The sequence below is a fragment of the Bombus fervidus genome, chromosome 1 (genome assembly GCF_041682495.2).
Source record: "Bombus fervidus isolate BK054 chromosome 1, iyBomFerv1, whole genome shotgun sequence".
Taxonomy (NCBI): domain Eukaryota; kingdom Metazoa; phylum Arthropoda; class Insecta; order Hymenoptera; family Apidae; genus Bombus; species Bombus fervidus.
In genome coordinates, this window is record NC_091517.1 from 5528225 (window position 1) to 5555884 (window position 27660).

At 41.2% G+C, this 27660-nt stretch overlaps 1 protein-coding gene across 5 annotated transcripts in view; it reads right to left on the reverse strand.

Moving 5' to 3' along the window:
* Positions 1 to 23965, reverse strand: part of LOC139991003 (uncharacterized) — a 327915-nt gene extending 303950 nt beyond the window's left edge. For 2 of the 5 annotated variants that reach the window (XM_072010744.1, XM_072010762.1), the window contains exon 1: positions 22513 to 23965. The gene's annotated coding sequence lies outside the window, so the exon portion shown is untranslated. Of the gene's footprint in view, positions 1 to 8169; positions 8229 to 22512 lie in introns of all 5 variants that reach the window. The other 3 variants (XM_072010771.1, XM_072010780.1, XM_072010753.1) reach the window with 3 other exon arrangements.
* Positions 23966 to 27660: the final 3695 nt, after the last annotated feature.

Consider the following 27660-nt stretch of genomic DNA (forward strand, 5'->3'; position numbering starts at 1 on the left):
CAAAGGACGATATATTCCTTTCCCTAAGAACATAATACGGAAAGGTGGCGGATATACAACTAGCGAAACGCGGGACATTAACTTCTCGCGTTTCTAATTCATACAAAACGAGCATCCTCTTTCCGAACACACCTATATTTCTTTCTCTCTTCATTTCGGTGATTAAGTGGAAAATGCAAAATATTTTATCGAATGGAACGCGACATGAACATGTGTAGGAAATAACGAGATAGAAAATATCGGAAAAAGATAGTAGAAAACAATACGTACGATAAAATATGATACGATTGCACGCGTTTGAATTATTCGATCCTATCAACTGCAACATTTAATGCTACAATTTTAAAGATAATAATAACTGTACGCATGTGTCATAACTGTGTTTGATATAAGATAGCGGATATACAAGTGGCAAAATATATTAATACACACTATGTGAAATAACCAAGTTACATAAAATGTATAAGTACGAGATATTTTATAAGAGAATATTTTAAACCTGTAATTTAAATAACGTTAAATGAATAACGGAGAAGAAATAATCAAAGCTTATGTAATACATTTCTAAATATTCGTATCGATATCTCGATTAATTTCAAAGATACCAATTGAACAATATTATTGTCCATAACAAAGAATTTCTTCAATAAAGTCTCATGTTTGCAATTCATTTAAAACGAATATTCTCGTCTGCAACGTACCTGTATCATTTTCTTCTCCGTGGTTCGAACGATTAAACGCGAGATGAACTAAATGCAAAACATCCTATCTCACAGAGCGTAAATCGAGCGCGTGCAAGATAGAAAATATCGGAAAAGTACCACGGAAAAACGACACGCTTACATTACTCGGTTCTATCGACCGTGGCGTTTGACAATACAATTTCAACGGTGATCATACGCGCTTGACATAACGGCGCACGATAAAATTGCTAGCGGATAATTACGCGATAGTCATAGATAGAGTCCTTGACAATAATCGTGTGAGCGTACGCACAGGATCGTTCGCGGCAACGTACGTAGTAGCTTCCTGGATTGGAGCTTCGGATAAAATCAAGCCGTGGTAACTGTCTTGCCAAATTCGTAACGGAACCCTAGTGAAGTAAACCGCTCGCGTTCACAGAGCGGAAGAAGGAAGTTACATTCGCTCCGAGCGTTCCTTGTCGGATCAGGTAGCTGGAAAATCAGAAGTTGCGCTGTTCGTTTGTCGCTTAAAGGTTACGTTTCATTGTAAAGGAGAAGAGAACGATGCGTCTTCTCGTAGACGTAGATCGATCGATGCGATACACCACCGTGATTATTATTCTCCGAAAAGCAAACTTATGAAATCCGTCCTGTTCACGATCGAACGATCAATTTAACCCGAAGAAACTTCATCGAACAACCTCTTTTCCGTGAAAACTCTGATCCTTCCAGCTTCCCTTTTTCGGCCGGCTCGACGACAAAAACGAAGAAAAGAAAACGAAGGCAAAGGAAGAAAATAAAAGTAAACATTAGATCGATTCTATACCCGGAGGGCAATTAAGCCGTAGGAATTTTTGGAATATCAGTCGAAAGGCCCACGAGACGAAGATAACTCCTCCCCTTCTTTTTCGTTCCATGGTTTTCCCGTATATCCATCTATATGCCGCGACCGATCCTCGTCCCTCTGAATGTACGGCTTGGCTTCAAATCGTAAACCTACCACCCCGGGGTTCTCTCTCATAAACGAGAAGCATTGTGCTCGACCTAAGTTCTGCGAACGACACACGCGTGCATCGACCACGAGATGAAAGAAGAAGACTCGAGTTCCGAACAGCACAGGGGAGAAAAAGAAGAAAAAAAAGGAGAGGAAGGTCGAGAGGAAACCCTTGGACCTGTCTTTCGTCCCTCGCCACGGCATTCTCTTCTCGCTCCTCGTCTCTGTTTCGATCGGTCTTCCCAGGGAACAACGTGTTCATGGAAATTCGAAACAAAGTCCAGACAACTTGTAGCATAGCCAGGGAATACCATTCGCTTCGAGAATCGATAACTTCCGATATTTCTGGCTAGCGAATATTGCATATGCAACGAAGATTCGATAGACAATTTCATATTTTACGAGAAATGCGTTTGTGAGATAAATTGCGAAAGAGAGAACGAATAACAGGTGAGATAAGGACTATCTTCGATAAATAAATAAACGAATAAAAATGATAACGAATAAAGGGGACGATAGGGAACGATACAACGCAAAGAAGAAAATCGACGAAACTGATCGAGGAAAAACGAAAAAAAAAAGTGAGAGCAAATCGGATGTATCGTATGTACATCGTTTGTCGGAAGCGGCAGAGAGGAGAAAGTCGATGTTCGTACACGGTCGCTTCGCGGCCAGACGTCCGCTGATATAAACGCATTTATAATTGTATGCGGCGCGCCACGACTGTATGCATTAGCGCATGCCAACTAAACTCGAACTAACTCGAGCCCCGGTGACAAGTGCCCTCGTGGACGGCGCAACTGCAACGCGGGGGACCAGTTATTACTGTCACAGACACGCGCGCGCCCCGCCCTTCCTGCTCCATCTACCCTGTTTTCAGTCCTGCTCGTTTCTCCCATTCCGTTTAAGGTCCTTACCGGAATACGGAATCAACGGAACCATGCTCCTCCCCAAACTGAATCAACATTTTATCCGAATAACCGTTTCTTCCTTCTTCCATAGGCCTCGCCTGTCGTCTTTCTGCCAGATGCGAGCCATTTCTGCGCGTCTCTGAATTTTAAGGCTTAAACTGCCGACGATGCCTGCGGATGGCGGATTTTGGTAATAAACGACGGCAGAATATAGAGTTACAGAGTTAATTCTTCGATTACGGCTACGTCGTCGTTAATTCCTGTGTAGCAACCAAAATGTCACGGTTATCCAACTGACGCGTAAGCAGGTTTGAAATTTTGCCAGTTAAAAGTTTCGCCTTAATATTTGAAAGCTTCAATATTTAGCTGGTAATTGATGCGATAGATGTTGCACCACGTAAATAAAAATATATAGACATTTATAAAGGTTACGCATACATCGGTTAAGGTTTCATAAATTTCATCTTATTAGTCGTAGCTTAAATTTCGGCGTCAGAACATCCAAAGTAGCAGTTTTATGATAGTTTCGATAGAGAATAATTAAAACAATGAATAATTGTTATTTTTTGCGGATGTTGGAATCCCGTGTTTGTCTCTTTCCATTTTTCTTCGAAAACGAAGTTCATGGTTGAAAATCATGTTTGATAAGGATTATGAGATCAGGTATCTTTACGAGCATCGGTAACGAGAATACTAGTGCAAAACGTAATTAAGAATGAATGGAAGCATGCGAGAGATGTGTATCGTAACTGCTATTAAAATTTCTGCTGATTTACTTCATACTGGAGGAGCGTCCTTGAAATCAGGACGCCGTGAAAGGAACAAGCTCGAAACGCAGCAAAACAGTAACGGTAAAATTACGATCCTCCGTGAGACAGTAACCCGGGGAACAATCGAAAATTACCGCGTGTTATAGATTGTTCCATCCAGCGGACGGTTTGCATGGAAATACGCGAGAGAAAACAATGAGAGAACGCCTGTGTCTCGTATTATTCCAACAGTCTGCTCGAGCGAAATGAAAAGACTGCACACAGAGCCGGAGAGTAGCGAGATTGAAAATCGAAGAAAAATTGTTGTTTCGCCTCGATGATTTCATGGAAACGTAAAAATGCTCGGCCTCGCAAAATTCCGCCAGTCGTTCGATGCTTGCAAGCATCACGGTCAATGAATAGAAAACTGGAATTACTCTGTTATCGTTAATTACTATTGCTGTGACTTTTACATACGCGCGAACATATACGAATACACGTACATTACGATCTTTTTTCCAAGAGAAATTACGACCCTAATTTGGTACTTTGTACTATATCGATATGATTATTCTGGAAAATTTGTGTCAAACGCCATCGAAACAAGTGTGCGAGTTGAAAGCGCATTAATCAACGAGGCTCCCGTTCGAAATCTCCGTTCGCGTTAATTACGCGAAGAATGAATCGACGAGCAGTAACTACCGTACACGGGCGGCGTGGCTCCGATAGAATCGTATGTAAATAGAGCGGAAACGTTCTCTCTTTCGAGGCAGCGGGAGCGCGCCAACTCGCACGTGCACACACGTCGATCACCACCAAGCGTCGCGTTTTTCTAATTAAGGCAATTTTCACGATCGCGTACGAGCCACGAGAACGAATCCGACGGCGATGCATACGACGACCTCGGACGATGCTATTTTCGCGACGACGATTTACGAACGATGACGCTCCTCTATTCGAGTAAAAGGTAAGAAGAAGAAGGAAAACGTAACCGGATATTTTTCGCGATTTCTGCTACGCAGACATTGGAAAATACGCGTTACGCGGTTCATCGTGAAACGAACGCATCGCGTTCCTCCTTTTTCACTACGTTTTTTTCGCGAAATTGCGATAAACGCGACTTTCGTCGCAAAGTATAGTGTTTACAGCGTGCACGATGTTCGTCTATTCGCAGTATGAATTCGCGCTAAGCAAAGTACCCAAACGATCCTCGATTAAAGTTTCAGTCGTCGGTACACAGTGCACAGCGCAGTAGAAAAAGATAGAAAAAGAGAGGAAAAACGGCGAACGACGCAACGGCGAAACACGCCGTGCAAAAACCAGGCAAACACATTGCCAGAGAGAACGACTCTGTATTTTACGCACGAGGTTACACGGAGGGCGAGTACATCCATTTGTGCGTGTTTTACGAGGTGTGTTAAGGTGTGCGACTCTGCATCCACCAACCGGTTATCGATCACGCAATGCTTCCAGAGACATCGTCGAACCTTTTATCGAAAATTTGGAACGATCTCACGAAGACTACACACTCGTTCGACTCATTTCGTTTAAATAATTTTCTCATTTTTAATATTTTTTTTCGCTGGAGCAAAAGTATTTTGTCATTCTTTCGTTATCGTATTACAAATTAATGACGTCTCATGATATACAAATTTGATTCTGTGTAAAGTTAAAGGTTTTCTAAGGTGTTGAAGCTTATACGACTGACGTAGCCCTTGCTATACCGTATAGGAACACGTTTAACACGGTCTTCGCTTTCCGAGTGCATCTTCGCAAGTCCCGGAGCCGCAAGAACGTGAAAGGGAGCAGCGAATCGCAGAAATTACAGGAAAACAGCGATGGAACGCGGTCGTCGCCGCCGGTAGACACCGTTACGCCGTTAGTCGTCCCACTTACGACCAGAACTCGATTCGCGCTCGTCAACAGAAACGAGTCACCGGTAAATTTCATTATCTCGAAACCGCGAAAATCGAAACGACTTTCTCCCTAGCATTTTAATGATTTACGAAATATTCCCTTCTTTTCTGCTCTTCTCTAAAATCTGACACTTTTCTTTACAAAGAAATGGAGAACGTGGAAGAGGAAAAGACAGAAAGACTCAATTCCATACACTTTCGAGTCGACAGAGGCATTCGCCTTTCCCTCGAAGAATCCTAGGACTCGCGATCCCGAGACTCGATCGATTCTCGAGTACATTTGGAGCGTCGCGCGACGGAATCGCTTTTCACGAAGGTACGATCGCGTTTCTACGAAATTGGCCGGGCTCAATCTCGAGAATAGACGCGTCCTCTCGATTCTCGACGCACGTTGCACGATACGCAGGAATTCGTGGAGGCCCGTGGATACACCGCTGGGACAAGTCGGCCCACCCATCGAGATCGAAATATCCTTTCCCTCTAGATATATGACGTTTACATCGTCACTCTTGGCACGCGGTTCCCTCTACCGATCCTCGCTCTGTCTCTCTTCACGACTCTCTTTGGTATCCGATGAAACGGGTTTCGCTCCCAACTTCACCGTGGAACTGTATAACCCACGTTGCCGCCGTTGCGCTCTCTATGCATTTTCTCTTTGCTACGTGTTCCTTCGTCCCACTGTCTCTGTTTTTCTCTCCTCTTCTCCGTCTGTTTCTCTCGCGAGGAACCTTTGACGCCGCGCCACCTCGACTAAGAATAATTGAACGATACGGAAATCTCGACGGAGTTTCTGGGAAAAATGGTCGGGTACCGGTGCGTAAAGCGTTTCTGATGTTAATATTCCGTGGGTTTTACGTCGGCAATGGACGAGCGTATACTTTGGTTACAATAATTGGACTTCGTTTTCCATTTGAAATTTTAAGTGGAAGGAGCAAGGCAAAGTATTCGAGAGTCGAAGGAACTTTGTGGAAGTTCACGGAACAACCAATGGTTTTGTTTTATCTGCGTTCTACCTGCTATTTGGTTCTCTTCGTTGAGATAATGTAATTGAAAAGGGACTCGGTTTCAAAAATGTAGTTTAATGGAATTCAATTGCATTGCGCCGTGTAAACATTAAGTTTCTTCCGCTTCGTTTTCAGGATAATTCCAATAATCGTGGAGTACGTAGAGGGAACGTGAAATTGAACGTTATACGGCTATGAACAAGCTGCACGAGTCGTACGCTGCGAACGCACGCAAAAGGGTACCTTGTGTTTCGCTTTGAAACTACTCGGCTTCTATATCTCAAACACGATGGTCTTGAAAATTATGCAAAAGCCGATTCTGAGGAACGCTTGGTCTTTTCATTTATTTCATTATTAAATAACGAGAATAAGCTCTTTGATATGAAATACATAGATAATGAAAATGAATGAAATAAAACGAGGGAAGAGCAAAAAGAGAAGGAAAAGAAGACAGAGCACTGGAAAATTTCCGACAAAATCGTTCAAAAATTTCTTAAATTTTGAATACAATATGAAACAATCGTTATTAAACTGCATGATTTCAACTGTATGCTAAAGACTTTCTCCAAATGTTAAACATTTTTCTCTTGATTGAAACTAAAGCGAGATTTTTATCGAAACAATTGGTAGATTGAGACACGGCTAATATAATAAACAACATGATCGCACGATGATGCAAATATGTATCACACGAATATAAATATATAGAAATATCTTCCTACGCGAAACCCACGAATAATGCAGTTTTTTGATCATTGCGAAGATTAGAAAAAGGAAAAAGATTGCGCGGGATGCAACGTAGAATCGCGACGGAATTTCGTAGAAGAAACAACTCGTACAGCTCGTACGTGAGTTTTCCTTTGAAGTAGGTGACTCCTGAACGAACACGTTCCCTATCCGTGAGCAGTTTGCAGACAGTTTGTGAACTTGGACGGATACGGAGGGAGTTTTAGAGAAACGCGAGAGCTTAACGGACGAACGAGGCAGCCCTGCTGTTAAGCTAATCGTCACGATACCTTCTCACCTATATAATTCATATACCTCGCTCGAACGCTTCCATGTAGCGCAAACTTCTTCGAGGAATCGAGAGAGGAAGTACATCGTTCGGAATAATTGGAAGATCGTTCACCGAAAGCCGAACGTTCCACGAAATTTATATTTTAAACGACGACGAAAATTCATTTATATCCATCGAAATAGTATATACGAGGCGCAACGTATATACGACTTATGATTTTGGAAAAATAGTATCCGTTGGAAATATTGCAACAAGTAAAAGGTTTTAAAGCGTATTATTAATTGCACGTAAATTACTATGAATTATTTTAATAATGGATTTTCATGACTCGCGAAATTACGTGTCACGCCAATAACGAAGTACGATGGAAAAAGAAGGGAGAAACAGAGAAGGAGAAAAGGTGAGAAAGAGATGACGTACATATGTAACATGTTTTAATAAGAGCTTCCGTAAATTCGATATACGTGCTTCAAATTTTATCCCTTTCATCGATTCCGTTTCACCGCCGCACATCGTCCACTCCCCCCACATTTTTTGTTTTGTTCGATCGGTTCCGCCCTCTCGCGCGATATTTATTTATTTCTTTTTTTCAAGCGATTCCCGTGTTTCGGATTACCTTTTACAGCGAACTGTTATTTATTAAAGCGATACGTCGGCCGGAATATATCGATCGATCGAACCCGACCGAGTATGCGTGTATTACCATCGAGAGAACGCTTCGATGAGAACAAAGAAATACGATCGAACGAAAACGGAAAAGAAGAAACGGGAGAGGAAAAAAAGCAATAGAGAAATAAGATCGATAACAAAGGACAAGGAAGAAAAATGAATAAAAAGATGAGAGCAGAGAAGACGTTGCAATCTATGAAGTCATTGGCATGATGAACGCATTACCTTCGTTTCAGTCAGTGACGTGTCACCCGTGGTAATAATTCCCAAAGGGAGGCACGAAGCTGAAAGAAAAGACAGACGGTCCTTCAGCACGGAGGAATTTAAAGAGGACCAGTAGAGGCGACGACGGGGTGACGAGACGACGGGTTAGAGAGAAACGTATTTGCATTTACATTGGCGCGCTCAAATCGTCGGAAAGAAGAGCGTGGAATAAAGGAAGCAACCAGGAACCAAGAAAAGAACTTTATCACGCCGTGAAATCGATTTTTAACCCTCGTCTCTTCTCCTCCCAATCCAGTCTATGATACTAACGGAATCATCGCGAACAACGAACCAAGAGACTCTCTTAAATATTAAACGAAATTTTGTAGCGTTTCAAATAGGTGTCATAGTTCCAACAGAACAAAACGGATCATACATAATTCGATAAAATAATATAAAAGAAACAACGTTGTCCGTCTATTATTTCCTTATAAAACGAAACTTCCGGGACGACCTGATATTTCCATCTTCGGATGTTTCGTTCGTCAAAACACGTATCCGCTGCAATCGTAACCTAAGGCTTTACAACAACAAAAATGCTAATTCTATCTATGCCTCGAAACAGTGCCGTAAACGCGCATCGTCAAAATCTTTCAGATACAAGCCAGAAACAGCTGTTATAACAGAAACGAAACGGCGAAGAGGGTAAACAACGAGAACACGGAAAAGCAGGTGGAAAGAAAAAAGAGAGAAGGCAATCGTACTGGACGTACCAGGGACGCGTTTGGAAAGCAACAAAACGGGGTAGCCCTTGGTACGACAACTGTCGCCATTATTGCGGAGTGTTGTCGCACGAACGAAGATGAAACGTGAGGAAACCAAGATGGAAAAGACGGACAACGGGGGGTTACGGATCCCTGGAAACACGGACAAAGAGAGATTCAGGCAGGTTACGAGGGTGGATAAAGCAAGGGGAAGACGAGAAAGATCGTAGAATTTAAGGGTTGCGACCACTCGTGGAGGGAGTGGAGGGTGGAAAAGCGGCTTGCGAAATTAAAAGCGAAAGCGAAAGTTGGAACGCATCTGCTTTCTTCTTCTTCGCCTTTGCTTCTATTTTCGTTACGTCCACGTTTCAGGTGGTCCGCTATCGGTCGTTAACCGTTAAACGTTGATATTCTGTCGGACGAGGGCACAACACGGTTAACCTGTTAATCGAGCAAATCGTTTAATTGGTTGTACATGGTTGGTTAAGCGACGGCTACCTCTTCCCGAGAATACGAGGGAGAAAATTGAATTCGACCGAGGATCCTGTGGTTTTTACCGGAGAATTAAATTTTTTCGCGATTGTAGTGACACGCAGATATACAACGTTTCAAGGAAATAAGTAAATCGATATCTTACAACCAGACTCGTCCATAAAACTCTTAATAATTCGAAAAGAAAGTACTGGAAATCGCTGCTCGACCGTTGAAACAATAATTCTTCCTCGCTCTTTTCTATCCTTCTCTTTCGCTAGCTCGCGTACAGTCGTAATTTCACATCGCTGATTATATAACGGAGAAAATTCTCCAAACGGAGTCATTCCCGAGCTGCTTGCATAGGAGAGCCTGCAGCGATCGATCGTCGACTCTTGATCCCATTATCACACGACAATACGATTTCGCGCACGTTTGTATCTCATTAACCGAGAAAGAACGATAAAGTTAGATAACGTTTAACACGAGGCGACGGTCAGCGAAACGTTTAAGTAACCGACTTAACAACCTCTCTCTTTACTCTTTCTCTTCCATCTCTGTGCACGAAGCGAGATTAGCTCCGCTCACAGTGCTCCAACTTCCTACTGAATCGAGACGAATACAATGGCCGATACGATTATCTTCGCCTGTCACGCGGTACGAATCGCTGATAACTCTGTTATCAGCTCGTCCTCGCTTAATGGTTATCCTCGTCCCTTCTCTCTTTCTCTTCCACCTGATCCCTAAGCGAAACGTTAATGAGCGAATTCACGCTCGATTATTAAACCCCGTTTCCGGGGCGTATCACGTAGATAAACAGCCAAGCTTCCACGAACCTCGATGAAACTAATTAATCCAGGCAAATCGAGGCGAGAATATTTAGAAGATATTCGAGAAACACAAGTTATGGGTGAGCTAGTCGAATCGAATACGTTGCTCGCCGGTACAGAAATTATTACTTTCGCGAGCTTACACGCCACGTGTATTCGAATGACAGTTCGAAACCGTGCCAATGTTTACTACCATGACAGAATGTCAAATCAATTCACCGTATATATATAGATAATTACAACTTTTTAAAACGAATTTTTCTTGCATTCTTTTCATTACGTAAAAAATTCGAAAATTTGTAGAATACAGAGGTAAATGGATTGAATATCGAATAGATAGGAATATGTAGATGAAAAATCAAATAACGTAAAATAAGTTAAACGAAATACACGCACTGTTCAAAAGAATTAGATCGCTTGTATAATACTATGAACGATTCTGTTGCGTCAACCGAGCGAATAGAAACGAAAATAACATATATATTTGATAAATTGACACGAAATATGTATGATACTGATATGAAATTGATTTCGCTGAGAAATTAACTTCGCTGGAGAAAAGATAAAACAGTCGATTTCTATGACATCTATAAATCTATGAATCTATAAAATATTGTTAATCATCGTTATATTTATTTGCGTCCTTTATAAACGAATACATTCGCTACAAATGTTGAAAGAATCGTTATAATAATACTACGATAAAAATTAATTTTTTAGGCAACCATTTAAAAAACATGTACAGACGCTTGAACTGAATATAAAAATCAAAATATCACGTCATGCGATTCTCATAATTGTGTTGAACATCGCGCGTACCACAAACTTATACAGCACATCGAAACTTCAGTGTATGTACCAGATACTACTCCATTAAACGACAAAGTTACCGTCACGGGTGATCCTTTGGCTATAACGTTCCGTAAACGTCAATCGTATTCAAATCCCGCAAATGCTGTTTCCGATCGATCTCCGAAAACTAAACTACCTCTCGGCCGTCGAACAATTCGCTAATTTCCGTGAGAACGATTCGTGATTCATCGGGATTGTGAGTGCGTTAGGCGGAATAATAGAAAACATACTAATAGAGCGAATAACAGTTCGTTAAGCCAATTGCATGCGAATAGAAAAGAATAGTGGTGCGAAGGTGAAGGGAACAGGGACAGGAACAGGGACGAAAAAAGGGAAGTGGGTGGAGGGACGGTGAAAAGCAAGCAAGAAAAAAAGAGGAGTGTCCGCTCAAAGGACCCGATCGTGTGGCAAGGACTGCTCGTTAAACTGGAAAACAAACTACAGGCCGGTCAGGACGAAGTTCGAGCAGCCAGAAAAACCGAAATGATACTATGCGCCGGTCTTTTATTTTGTCTCTCGCAAGCTTCGGCTCGCGATACGATATCGATACATCGTAACTTTGTATTACTTTATAAAACGGATTTAATTAGGACAAGGAGTTTGAAGATGTCGCGACACGATTAATTAAATTTAGAAGGAAGACTCTGATTTTATGTTAATTGCCTGTCAGCGTACTAGCAAATTTTATTAATACGCTATTATGTACATTAGTATTCAGATTACTACCTTCCGATGAATTATGTCCTTTGCTCTTATAAATAATCCAAATTCTGATTTTCAATGGTTAACAAGATTCGTTTAAAGCTTGGAGCAATTTATTCCATGTCCTTCGTTCAAGACGGTCGTTAAACCAATAAACCCAACGACCGGTTTATTCGCGCGATTATTATAGAATTTGAGAAAGATTTCACGGCACAAAGTCGCGACGAGTCGTGGCGGCGCGTTGAAATACCTCTTAATTCCAACAAATCGTTCCTCCGCAGAGCCGAGTGTGAATATGGACGAGAAAACGAAAAGGGAGAGCACGAAGCCGCTAAGATGGGCTGAGATAGTGTGGAATAGAATGGAATGGGTGCCGACTCCACGGAGGAATAACCTTATTTACCGAAGGACCCCACGATTATAATACCCTCTTTCTCTTCGGTCCACGTTCGTCTCTCTCGTCCTCACTCCTTTCTGCTTCTCTTCCCTTCTTAAGCGTAGTGATAAATCGTGGTAGTATCACAGACGTATAAACAAATCTTACTGCTTTCTCTATCTCCTTTGTCGGTGCCTCTTCCTACCGAATACTTTTTCATCGCTTTACTCGTCCGAATTCGTGTGTACGTAATTCGAACAGCACCGAAATCGACCGATCAATCTCTCATGATTATGCATCGATCGATTTGCTCGTGACAGGAGAGAAGGGAAAGTTTTTGCGCGAAATGCATCGGTCAGACTTTCACGCAGGCGATCTGTAATTTCGTGATTACAAGCATTGACATTGGGAAAGCATTGCTCTCGAAGCACCAGGAAGGCGTTGTCTTTTCGACGAAAAGGAACAAGAATAATCTACCTTTCTGTAGAACTCTCGAAAGATTAAAGTAAATTACGTATCGATGGTCGATAATACTATCGTGCGTTTAAAATAGCGCTCGATATTCTTATATTTTAAGTAACAGTGCTACTCAAGAGGAAATCCATAACGCGATACGATCGAAGGAGAGCAAAAAGAATTTGAGATTGCTGTAATGTATGCGAACGCGTTACGAGGTCGGATGAGAAAACACAGTTTCTAATTACGTAAAGCGTAGTAAAACCGATCGGGAACATAACACATACTCACACGTGCCAGCCTGACAACGAAATCATAAATTGAAATTAGTTTCCTGGAATATAATTTTCCACAAATAAAGCATGGGAGAAGCCCGACGATTTTTCCGGGGCTGGACAGCTCCGCTGGGTTTTCCACGGTCGACGAATCCTTTATTGCGATGGTTTGTCCTACCATCTTCCATCCAAACCGCTGACCCTTCTCTTTACCACTCTTGGAATCGTCCGAAAACCGGGATTATAGCACCGGAAATATCAATAGTCCCTATCCCTTTTTCTTTTCCTAGACTTCTACTAGAAGCGTTCAATTAATGTCAGTTTCTTTTTTTCTTCAAAAATGAAGTCCACCTTTGTTAATTTTCTGATTTTTATGTCACTTAGTAGCTAAAAGGAAATATTTCGATATAAAATAATCGAAGAAAGGAGTAATATGATACATTCAGAGATTATATTACTGTTCGATAAAAAAAAAAAAAAAATGTAATTTATCATATCTTTCATCTGTCGCCTTCGTATTTATATAGCTAATCCGACTGAAAGAGATTCGAAGAATTTAAGTCTAATATTTTTCATACTTCGAAAAGGAAGTTCAAGGTTAGATAGAAAATACTGTATACAAAGTTCCATAGCGAGACTGTGACTAATTATAGTGACACTCTATATACATAAATGATATGAGTCACACGGTGAGACCTCACTTTATCAGGCATGACGAACGATTTATGAAAAAGCAAATATGCTTAGAAGAAAATAACGATAATCTCTTGGACAATGGATATGGTCAATCACGGACGCTCCACAGCATATGTCATTTTGGGACTACGTACATGTCGTAAAAAAGTTTCCAAAGTCATCAAATCGTTGTCAACAGAGCAAACGAAAAATTTCAGTGGCAATAAACGTTGGTTCTTCGAAATTTCTCGACAAAACGGAACTGCCATTCATCGTTCCATGTTTCACCCGCATCATCGACACTTCGGACGCGCGCTATCTATTTCGTGTCGCTATCTAATCGTCCGTTCCGCCGATCCTTTACCGAAACACTTTTCAATACGCTCGATAAAGGCTCACGGTTCACGGTAAATATGTATATTCGACGGGAGGGAAGCAACAAGACCTCGTTTCCCGTTCGCTCTCGTCACGGCTACCCGTCACGTGAGGCGAAACACGCTCACAGAACCATTTTTCACGGACATTCTCCGACGATAGACTGCGAATGCATAACGGAGCGAATAGCGAACTAAGCATTGTTCATCGTCCAGCATTTAAACATCCACTCTCTGTCCGGAGAATTCGCACCCATAAGAGAATCTCACCCATAAGAGCCAAGTTTCGATATGGCCTCCTAGATTTTCTCTTGATAGATATAAAAAGCGATATAATGTCACGCAAGATTAGCGAAAAAGCGTTATACGTACAGATATTCCCAAGAACGACATGACAGAATTTTTACGAATTTCCCAATCTTTGTGACTACGTATAGTAATGTAATCTATAGGTATAACTTGAAACGAATAAAGTATTCGAAAGGAAAATATCTCAGGAAATTTCAAACGCGAAGAAGAAGCGAGAAGAATGGCCGAGTTAAAGGAATACAAATTCCTCTACTAGAATTTAACTTCACTCACAGTGTCCTCAAATTAAAGATATTATCAGCTGTACTATTCTTCTTTTGACTCGCTCGTACATTTACGTAACCTTACGTTCTAAGATTTCCTTCTATTCAAAGCTCAAAAGCTATGACACGAGAATGAATTCCTACAAGGTCCATGACCCCAAGAAACATTCACCTGTACAACACACGTCCTTTACGGGTAAACAATTTCTCTGCTCGATATCGACCTTTTTCACAGAAAATAACACAAATACTTGCGCAGTCCGTGTTAAAACGATATACATACCTGTCCGTACCTGTACGTTGTTACGCATCTACACGAGCATACACACTATGAGGAGGAAGTCGCGCGTATGCAGTTCCGTCCCTACTATAAATCTGGTAGTTCGATGTCTCCATCTCTGCGACGTTCTATTTCGTCGTGCTCATTTTATTTCACCATTATGTTCTATCCTTCGAAACTGATAGCGAGACGCGCACGAGCTTATATTCCCCGGCATAACGTTCACTCCGAGAGAGGAAGAGAAAGAGAGAAAGAGAGAGAAACGATTCACCGAGGAACGTCTGTTACGGTGTTCGCGCAAATTTGCATGAATAGCGTTCATGCAAAGAGAGAAGGAGAAGAGGAGAGAAGGAAAGACAGAGAGAAAGACGGAGAACGCGCGGGGAGAAACAGTTAATGGATTGACACGGTGGATCGCAATTAAGTTAACGGTTGAACGCAATTCCTGGATTATTTCTGGCGGTTCGAATACATTATAAATATCGGAATATGAATTCTGTTAATGAGGACTGACGCGGTGTGTAACGCGCACGCTCGTCGTGTTTAACGCCAGCTATTCGGCCGGAGATTAAGCGACACGAATACGTTATCTCGTATAAGCTGGGCGTTAACAATTCATTTTACCTAGCTAAACGAGGATCTTTGTTACGAAACCTCCGATTAAAAATCAAGCAAATTTCGATTGTATTTCCGTTAAATGGATTACGAAAGTAATTTGCGAAAGTAATTCATCGAATTGACACGTCGAGCTAACTTAAAATTATCATCTCCCGTTATTTCAACTTAATTTAATATTGTTTTAGCAAACTTTTAATTATAAAGCAGAAAATTACACCTGCGGGTAAATTTCGTTCCATTCTTCGACGATTCTTACTTATTTCATTTGCGATACAATGACCAGACAACAAATGGTTGTGGCTGTTACGTAATTGTAGAACGAAAGCTGCGGTATTTGAGAACCAAAACCTGTCCCAATTATTTAAGACAATGTAATAACAAATGTTCGAAGATGAAACAACGTTACCATTGAGAGATGGTATCGAACAATCGGATCGATGGGTCAATAAATTCACCCTCCCTTTTCTCCCCGGTCGTTTCAGGCGTTTCATGAAAAACACGAAACGAATCTTCCCAGATTGGATCCGTTCACTCGAGTTCCTTCTTTTAAGAAACTCTCCCCACCCACGGGGCACTGCCGTACCGGCGTATCCCCTAGTTGGGCTTTTCTTGCCCGACTTTCGCGTAATAACCGGAAGCGAGAAGCGAGGGCAAAGTGGATCGCATCATAAATCTGCTCTACGCTTAACAATGGAGAGCCTTCGTCTCTCGTAAGTACGATCAAAAGAAGTTTCGCGGAACTGGCTATCATTATGATAATCCGTCTACTATCCCATAAAGGTTATAAAAAATGAATCGCATACTGTATTTTCAACCTCGACACTTCTCCTTTTGTTCCGTCGTCTGGACGTTCCGCAACGCTCAAACGTTGCTATGTACGTACTTATGCTATTTCTCGATATCGCTCTCAACCTTATGTAAATGCGGCGAGACGAGTTAAATCGTCACTCGAATAACAATTTCTTTGTTTCAGTCTTTCAAACACCAAACTGATTTTATTACGTAAACATGTACACGATTAATAGTCGATTCTCAAGAAACGAATGACACTTCCATCCATCGCAAGCAGATAACAGAGATAATGGTAAATTATAAATAAGTTGTAGCGATTAAAGAACGACCTGCTTAACAGCTTAACGACGCGCTTCACTCTGTGCCGTGTGAAACGTCCCTATATCCTCTTGAGCTTTCGTCTAGAATGAGAAAGTGTATAGGTGAACGTTTAAAATCGTAGGCGTCGGAATCGACGATCGTATCACGATCGACTTGCGAACGGACTCATATATGCGTGTTTCTCGCGTTTTACCGGAGAGCAAACCAGCGGATATCGCTTCCCGTCTCCATCCGTTTTCATGTTTTCATCTCCGTTACATTTACAGTAATGAAAAAGCGTGCAACGGTGAGGAGGGTCGGAGATGTTCTAGAAATTTTGAAGAATATCACGTCGTTCTTTACAAGGCGTTCAGGTTGCCTCGTGAATCACCCGAAAAGTCGAGGCTATTTTTCAAAGCGAGCGCAGGGGACACGACCGTCTCGAAAAACGAGCCGCTCGAATGCTTCGTTCCCAGAAGAATTCCGAAAGAACGGCAACGATAAACGTGCGACACTCGACGATTTTTTAACGCAGGAGATATGAAAAATGCTAACAGAGGAATTCCTACTGCGACGTATTACCTTTTACGAGTATTTTATATAGAAAATGCGCGCGCGCACGTTTAATTAAAAACATATTTCGCGATAGAAGGGTACCGTTTCTCGTGTATTAATTTCGATTTTAAAAAACTTCTCGCTACCTGCATCGAAGATAAAATACTTACGGTTGAAACAGTCCACAATGGCTCCGAGCGAATTAGTTGGATTCATTTACGCCGAACCGATCGAGGTAACCTTCGACAACCCGACAGTTACTCAAGGTTAGTGGATACGACAAAGAAGAGCCGCTCCAGCGGTCTTCATGGAACGCTTCGACAACATCACTGTAACACGTATTATTCAATGTATCTGCCATCGGCCGCTCCTTCGATTGAACTTTTGATACGTGCAAGGACATTCCATCATTCCTCTTCAGTTCGCAATTCTCTTTGTGCATCATAACCCTTTTTTTTCGATTATACAGGCGAGCAAAAGTAGAAATGATAAATGAAGTATTATTGAGATCGAATCTTAATTTGAAAGAGATCGAAACTAATTTATTACAATTTTACTCCAAGAAAAGCGAGTTTTCTGTTTGGCTGAACGATGATCGGAATTAGATACAATGGACATCTTTTTCGCTACAATATGAAAATTAACACGGAGAATATCCTTTTCCTACATTCTTCGTTTTTTACAAAGCAAACACGAACCGACCACTTTCCTCTTTCATGCACATGAATTTATAAGCATCTGAAATGCGGTGCGCGCGTTTCTATGCAAAAAAGAAGTTGCTAGAAGAATGAAGATATACGTTCTGGTATGAACGTATATACATTTGGAAAAAGGATCTTTGGCCGCGTGTTCAGCATTACTTGGGCTAAGCCGACGAGATTTATGCAATAAGCTGAAAGATGACGTCGTCAGAGGAACGCTCATCCTCAAAATCGATATAGTATTTTCTATCCACATTTTCACACATCTGCTTTTTGACAAATGTTTTCTTCCGGAGAACGAATCGATTTTATCCCAAACAAATATACTTTACATTCCCGTTATTCCTAGTAAAATTTGCTTAGTAAAAGGCGTTAAGATAATGAGTTGGTTCATCGACGATCCAAGAAATTTCACTCCTGAATTTCTCTCTTTCGAATTTTTATCTTTATCGAGAAAAGTTTGAAATATTTAAATTGACAAATGATAATAGAATAGAAAAACATCAACAACTCTGGAACACAGTAACAAGATTGTCCTTAGACATAAACGACCCAATTTGTCTACAATCTACGGAAGAATATATTTGTCTGTGATTCGGGCTAAAATTAAAAGAAACTACTTCACCTCGAGTGATGCGAGTGACGAACACAACATGACTGAAATTGGAAATTTTCTGAAAAGCCCGTCAGACGCTTTCAGGGAAAAATATTCACAGTCATAAGGGAACACCATTAACGTTTGCCATTTCGGTCACGATTTTTTCTTCGTGGGTATTTTACGAGGACACTAATACCGCGCAAAGAACCATTCCGTTGTGTGAACGTGTACGTATAATAAAAGATTACAAAGATCAACGTATACATTCGAGAAACCCGGTTTTCTTTGTGTATGAAAAGAGCAAAGGGAGAAAGAAGGAGACCAGGGAAATTCTCCAGACGCCAGAAAAATGTCCTCACAATCTGCAAGCAGGTGTTGAGAATGTGACCTGCGCTCGTCTTTTCAAACGAACCTTCGATGCACGTCCTACACCTTCTGCAAGTGTATCCGTGTGTGTATGCATGAATGTGTTCGTGGCCATGTTAGAATTGTTCGCATCCTGTCGGAACAGAGTTAATACTGTGGTATTTTCTGTCGAATGTTTCACAGTGTGCAGTATGTGGAGACTTTTCATCGAACGACAAAGAAATTTGGAGCAACACGAGTCACCAATTGTTTCCAACGGAACAATCGCTCGGTACGGGCGCGCAGTTGCTCCTTTCTTCTCTTCCATTGAGAAATTAATCACGGGGTACGCGATAAAAATGCAAGGTTAACGTCATTCGTGTATGCGGTAGATAAGAAACATACGGCTCGTTTCAATCACACGCACACAAACACGACGTCGTCGCTAGAAGCCAGCTTAATTACGACCATAACAGCTCGTTCATTCGTGCTTGCGACGTTCATTCTTCTTATTCTGTTTGTTATTAGGTTACATATTCTATTCTTAATCCTATAGCCTAATTCTTATTCTACGAGCCTCAAATAGTTTAAATTATAATCACGATTATCAAATAAGACAGAGTTGACAAAAAGAATATTTACAATTGGATTTAAAACATAAAGAATATTAAGATAGGAAGATCGAATGACAAATTACAGCATTGGATACGCTGCGCCACGCATAATACGATAATGCTGAAAGTACGAACTTCGAACGAAGAAACGATACGGTTGATAATTCAATAATTTCGCAGACTCTCGGTTACAACGTTTTATGACTCTCGTCTCGGTCGATCTGTACACGGAGATCCTTGGATGTGCAAGAGAGGAAGAAGGCAGAACGCGAGGAACAAGTAACGAGGTTACCGGAACGTTCCACAATTAATTTGCTTGCAAACGGTTACGCTCCGAGAATAATTATTCAAAGTCCTAGCTTCTGCTTGTGCAAAGTGCAACCACTCAAAGGGTTCAACGACGTATGGACGATGTCGCGTAAAATGTAAAAAGATCCACGCGATCGTATTTTAGCCGAGTTTAATCTGTTTCGTTATTTGAAACGTCCTTTTCATCTTTCTACTAAATGACCTTAAGCTTTATATCCACTTACTTGGTTAAAGATTTATAGTCTCATTTATATTTGAAACAGACGCTAATTCTTCGATATTTTACACGATTCTGAAATTCTATACATCTACGCTTTTCCCGTTATAGACCAATTAATATTTTATTACATTCGTTAAAATTATATTTCAATTGTACTCGAAAAGAATGATCAACGAACGAGCACGTTTTTGCTCGGACAAAAGTCGAATAACAATGCTCCGCGACGCTTCGTATTCGACAGCCTCGAAAGTTAATCGATGTCGATTAAAGAGCACGCGGACTTCGTTAAAATACAATTAAAAAGAAAGTATCGTCGGCGGTTTTAATAGTTTAACTGCGTCTAACGCTCGTGTCCCGCGCGTCGTTAAAACTTGCTCGATTGCACGAAACATCAGCAGAAAAAAAAGAAAGAAGAGAAAAAGGATACCATCCGCGACATGGTTCGCCCTGCGATTTTCTCTACGTACAGTAGTTACGTATTAAAAGTTCCCTTTATATTTAATTACATAGTCTGGAATTCCGGTTCGCGTATCGCGGAACCCTTCAATTTCATCTCATTTCTATGCGAGCTTTTCAAACATCCACACGAGTCCGAACCTATTCATCGGAACACTCGCGCCATATCTTTTTGCACGTTTTATGCTTTAACGAAAATTTCCTGTTACACCGAATTTTACGATATTCGATTATTCGTTTCATCAGCACTTTCTATTGTTCCGACTAACCACGATACGTTCAATAGAACGTGTTTCTAAATGCATTATACATAGATGGCTACAATTAAAGTAGTGTATGAATGATTTACTGCATAATTAAACAAACATTATTGATCAAATTTAACAATTTATAACTCACAAATTGTTAGTGTCAATAATGACAACAGTTAACAGCTTTAGTAATAAGAAACGAAGTTGTACAAGCAATCGCAAACTATGTAATTAATCTAACATAAAATTGTAAAACAGAAGTTTCTAATCTATAACTCGAAACTTGTTAATTTACCGATACTACCTATTGGTAAACTATTATGCAAAATAGACAAAATAGACCACTTATCATTAACTTGAAAGAAAACAGAATCTTCTTATATCTACGTTAATAAATAATAAATAATAAGAGATAGAGAGAATAATATTTGGAAGCAAACTCTTCACATTCCTATTCCTGCCATAATTGAAGAAACTTGAGGTATCCTACTTTCACGTTAATATGCTGAATTTTAATGAAATTCGATAAGGAACGAGCACGATAGAATTGACAAACGCGTAGCAACTCCGAAAGGTCAATTTCCTGGTGGAGTACGCCGCAATTGGAACGCATCGATGGCATTGCACTTGTCGGTAATAATTCTTTGATAAAAGAGCGATGCAAGACGTAAACAACGACGAAGAAAAGAGGCTGAGACGGTTGCGACGACTTTCCGAAGTTTCGCTTTCTCAGCAGAACATTCTTTCGCCGATAAGATAACATTTCCGCGCGAAGAATTTTAAATAGATCGTCGAACGGGTATCGACGTTTTCTTCGTCCCGTCGAGCTCCGTATTGTTCCACGAGATTAAAATTACCGGTTAACTGTCAAACGCAAGACAATTGTTAAAAGAAAACGAGTAGACAATCTACTAACAAATTAATCGTCCAACAGATTTGTGCGATCGTTACGCTTTGTTCTACCAACGTGTTTATGCGATTGATATAACACGATAAAGCCAAGCTCGTATCGTCGCAGACGAACTCTTGTTATTCTTGGTATTTATCATTCGTAATACAAATTCATAATCAAAAAAACTCATTTGCGATTTAAATGAATTTTATTTAAAGCGTAATACGATTAAAAAGTTAAATTCACAGGAGAATAATGGGATTTCGCTTTGTTACCATTTTCGTGTACGTTTTGTGTTTTTTCTTAACAGCTTAGTTATACATGTACCTATTGAGAGAGCGAGGAACAATAATAACACGGATGAGCACAAGGGCATCGTTGATCAGAGCCGAGGAAAAAGAAAAGATCGATGTTCTCCGAAACGATGTTCAGCCAAAAACTCGAGGAAAATCTGTTTGCAAACAGCCTCCGAACAGAACTCACGAGAGAAAAGTCATCGCCGTGGAATTTATAACAGTCGCCAAATATTCGAGACCTGTGATAACCGCCAAGATTCGCACTGAAGCCAATTTACCTATACCACCTAACAACCGATTCCGTAAGTAATATCCAAGACACTGTATCGTACCTTGTACAGGGTTAACGACGATTTCGAACGTCGCTGTTTTGGAGACATCGCGTCGCGTCAGTTTCGAATCGACCGTGTATCGATGCAGAATGAACGTAACCAAGACGTGTCGATTCTAACTTCAGGCGCGTCGATGTTTTTTAAAGGTTCGTAGAGAATATCGCAGCGAAACACGAACGCGTCGGCGATTTCGTCGATGACGCAATTCCCCGAAGGTTCTTTCTATCCGGTTACGATCTTTGAAATTCTCTTACGTCTATCAATCTTCGAAATTTTCGCGTAAAAGTGAATTGTAATAAAGTAAATAAACGGTCAAGAATAATGGGGGGGAAGGTAACGAGGTAACAAAATGGTCGTTGATCGAAGGACAGATAGCACTCGCGACATTGACAACAGACTGAGACTCGTATCGATCGTAATCACGAAAGTAACGTTTAAGGCAATATTTTAATACTCACATAAATTGTGAGCCGCAATGTTGCGCTCCGTCGGCAGATCGCAGAGTAGTGTATAATATATCCAATAATCCACAATAGCGTAGTACTGCACTGATAAAACTTTCACTTTTTTTCTTTTCTTTTTTCTTTGCTTGCCGAATATAATCGGCTTTTTCTTTGAAATCACTGATTTAAATCACACTTAGAACAGTCGCACCACTCGGAGGTTTGAACAAACACACCTCTCACGAAACACCACAAAACAATACGAAATTGAATCAATGAAGAGTATTCGATGCAGAAGGTGCTAGTTGAATAGCACCGTTTTCCAATGTCTGTGTGTACATATGTAGCCGGGCTGGTTTACGTATCCGTACGAAGAAAACACCTTACTGTAAAAGCACGAACGTTTAGTTTCGATCACACTGTTAAGATAGTTGTTGAATGGAAACTGGCTTGTTCACGGAACAGGCGCGCGCTTTGCTCCGTGAACTTGGTCGAATCCAATGCGATATCGACGCGTATCGAACCGACTCGGTAGCCGTAATACGATCGAAAGAAACTGCTGCGTCGAAAGCGCGAAAATCGGAGTGAGTTACACGGCGATCACGATCGGAGTATGTATCTCGGACGAAAGACGGGAAAGCAATGCGGCACGAAATCCACACACAGAGCCACTGGTAACGAGACGAAAATGACCGATCGGCCGATCCGATGGAACACGAGCACACACGAGAACTCGGCGTACTACCGATGATCGAAGATTCTCGCTTGCAACCGACAAACGAGAAGGACAGAAACCGAAGACGGATTACATATAGAGCGCACGCGCGCGTTCTAACGCGCTTTCGTTACGTAAAAGAAGTGCGCGTTGGTTAAACGTCACCACATCGGGATGGTACACACTCCGCGGGTTCGCGTAAAAGGTGTAGAGAGAGAAGTGGTCGGAGAACCGGGTATATTTTACCGCGATGACGCGAAAGGCACCGTGTGCTAACCTACTTCTCCTTCCGTTGACTGAAACTCTTCGCACCAACAACGTTGACGACGACAACGGCAATGGGTACGACACAACAACGACGGGAACCCACACGAGCGGCACGGTACACGCGGCGACTCGTTGTCTCTCCTCTCCTCCGCACGCGCGGTCCCTCGCTTCTTCGACTTTGCTGTTTGTGTCACCACGACACCGCGAAACCAGAAAACAAACAACTGCCGTCGAGGACGCGTCTTGTTTGCAGGAAAGCTCGACTCTTTTTCACTGGGCGGAACTCGTTGTCGTTGCGGGGGAAAAGGGGGACATAGAGGGAGAACGAGGAACACACATACACAGTGGCGCGCGCGCGCGCGTGCCCACGGGAGGGAATGAGAGAAAAAGAGAAGGAGAAAGAGAGAAAGAGAGAGAGACAGCGCGGCAGAACGACACAATCCGACTACGACGGAGGTCCGACTCGAACTGAGCGCCGAGCGGCTGATCGAGGCCGACGTCGGCCGACTCGACCGAACCGAGGCGCTCGCCGATAGCGCGCTCCGCTCCGCTCTTTCCCTCCCACCTACATGAACACTAACCCTCCTTCCCCGACCATCACCCCCCGTCGTAGGTTCGCAGCCGCCACCCTCTTGCCTCTTGCTCTTCCCTCTCTCAAACTCACAGCCCACCTTCCTCCTCGCGCTCTCCTCTCTGTAGTTCTCGAGCTTCGTCTCGCGTTCCCGCTCTTTCCCCTCTCTCAAACAACCTCGACGTCGTGCCTCACCGTTCCCTCCTACCGCGTCTCACCAAAGTTTCCGACACACCGGTAACTTATCGGAATTTACTCGTTACTCCGAATTCGTGAGCGACCGCGTGCGCCGTGATAATACCGCGTGCGAGAATACCGATAGATGCCAATAGCATGCTCCGATTGATTTTAAGAAATCACTTGTTTCTTACATCGTCTACTCCCTCTCAAATAATAGGTAATTAAACATCAGTTTCGATTCTCTAGACGTAATCGATCGTGCTGCATTACGATTAAACAGTTTTCGACCGAATGAAAATCTTGTTATTGAGTGTGTATTGTTTATTCGTTGAAATAGGATAAAGGGATCTTTCACTCCTTTGGTGCACCAATATCGTTTTGAAGTACCAGTTTGGACGAGTAATACCCTTTTGGAACTAGAACACAGCCAACTTAGCTTCTCTTGTTCCAAAATCATAAATGTGCAGATTTTCACTTTTTTCAGTAAAGAATCGATAAGTAAAGAATTATAGAATTAAAGAAATAAAGATTCAGTAAAGAACGTCTTTTGTTTCTGTTCTTATAAATTAAAACAATGAACGTGACACAACAAATGTGATTGCGGATTGTGTTTTAAGTTTCATTCGCCAATTCGAAAATTATCTAATCACTTTTTTGTTCAATTCTGAGTTTCTATGATCCATCGAATCCCACGAGTTGCAATGTTGACAGTGACACGCACGACACTATATAGTGCTTACCGTCTAAAACTACGTATTATCGACCAATATGAGATACAACGTCGATAATTGACTAGCATATAGCTGTTAGTGAAGAAATTACTACAAGAAGTTTAGTGAATAGTTGACGGAATATTTAACGCTTACCAAGAAAATTGTTCAGCGAATGCGTAAAGACATTTGCCCACGAATACTAATCACGCACCGATTACACGCTCGTGTCACTTGTTTACCTCGGAACGATACGATAAATGATACAAGACCGGGATAGGTTAACTACACGGCTTTATTATGAGACGTATGTAACAGCGAAGAGAAGAAAAGTGACTAAAGATGCCGACAAAAGGTTAGCATGTGTCGGCATTGTTGTGGGACACGCTTATTACTGTATTAATATAACATAAATTAACCATCCGAGAAGTAATTGCAGAAATACATAGCCACAAAAACATGGCGCCATTGCTTACACGCTAGTGTGCTCCAAATTGTTGTAATTAGTTAGAATTTATCTAAAAAATAAAGAAGAAAGTACAGCAGCCTGTAATAGTCGATGTTTTTATTTTTAACGATTTCTAGTTGTAAACGAATCTTTCACTAATATCATTATCAGTTTACATTTCAATTTTTCCCTTGCAAATGACAAATGATAATGATGCAAAACATAAACAACATGATTTTCTAAATATGTTAAAAAATAATCCGTATTCGAACGTGTAAATTTTCACGTGTATGTAAAATATCATGAACATTGTGAAATATAAAAATTGTCTAATGGAGAAACATTGGAAAGTTTCCAAAAAAAGAGATCATTACTTTACTGTGAATTCTAGTTGCCTCTGGAAACTATCCAGAGTGTGTATAACGTTAGCTTCCTGTGTTATATCGTCAAAAATCTCTCTTTTTAGAAAGGGCCAACAAAATTAGCATCATTTTATATCTTCATTCAGTGTACCTACAAGCTGTTCAAATATACACAATAACGAGCAATTCAAAATTTTAGCTCATTCATATTTTATTTTTGCAATAAAAAAAGGTCTTTGCACGAAGCTAAAGTTACTAAATACAATGTGAAATTCTTTGAATTACATCGAATTAAAATCTACATACGATCTTCTCGTCCCCGGCTGCACTCGTGCGTGATAATCATGTCGAAATCGTTAAATTACATTTTACGCACGCGTGTAACATTTTTTCCTGCTATGCACAAAATCCAAAGCACGACAATCTGTACGTACACGAAACCTTACGTACGATTTAACTAGAGGCATTGAGTAACCTTTGTACATGTCTAGTCGCAACTTACGCCAATGTCCAACAAGTTGTCGACATCGAGCTCGGTAAACAGAGCCGCCAATAGAGACTGCACGACATTAATCACTCGGATCGTTTGTCGTCAGTGTCGCGTCATCTTCGATCCCATAGGAAGACGTTAGCGTCGATTTTGAGGAGCACTTGTCTAAAGACGCGTGAATGATTTGGCACTTCTCCAAAATGCAAATTTCACGCGAAGATTATCGGCGGAAGCGTGGATACGCGTTCGTATCCCTTGTAGCATCGCTTAAAGATGAGTCATTTAGTTAAAGAGAAACACTTAAGAGTGTTCGAGCGTCTTCGTTCTGCAGCCGCGAGTAAAGCGGGAAAGCGACGCAAACACCAAGCGTTTGATTAAGCGATAAATAATGAAATGAATAAAAGAAAATTAAAAGAAAAAAGAAAGAAGCGTCATGAGAAGCAGTCATTTGGTGCAACTTGTCATTCAAACGGTTACATCTTTGTTTTTATTATAATAAGCTACATCTTTATCGTATCACGATCGGTTAATCGATAGTAGAGTTGTTGAAACATTACGTGCGATCTATCGGAGCGTTGAACTTGGCGAAGTTGCAAAGTTATCGACAACTCTGAACAGGCCGGCGATCAACCGAAGCCAATTACGGTGTTCGGCGATGTAGCAACGCAAATAACCGACGTACGTGGGATAAGGCGCAAAAACGAAAGAAAAGACGGAGAAAGAGCGAACAGAGAATACGAAATCTAGGTCACGACCCAAATCATTCTCCTCCGGCCTCAGTTTGAATCTTTCGCAATGCATGAAAGTGCCCAAAGCGTTTCGAAAGCCCCCGCTCCACCGAATACACGTTGTTTCGCCGTGAGCTTTTCTCGTTTTCTCCAATTGAATCTCGAGCAAGGCTCGAATAAAACCACCGTGTACTAGACATGCATTAGATATATTCCTTGTCGGAGCTTAACCGTAGATATTTCATGTGCCGCACGGAACGTTCTTCATATTCTCGCAACACCGCGTAACGCTTCTTACGTTCGCAATTTCGCCGTCCACTGCTACTTTCTAACTACTTTACTCTATCAACACATTGTAGATCTACTATCTTATGCAAAAACTAACACGTGCCCGCAATCTATCTTTAGTTGCGAGGGTTTTTTCAATAATAAATAAAAAGCTAATCTTATGAATTATAACGTCTTAACGTCATATGTTACCTACGAGCGTAATTGTGATAATACTTGTAATTGCAAATGTTTATGCAAATCGAAATTTTTATGAATACGATTTAAAAAAACAGAACATAAATGCAGATTTGTTACATCATATAGATACGATTACTTTATTTTGGATATTTCGTACATTCCTGTGTACTATGAGAATTCGATACATTTCTGCACATTTAAATTCCTCATAGATAATTGTATAA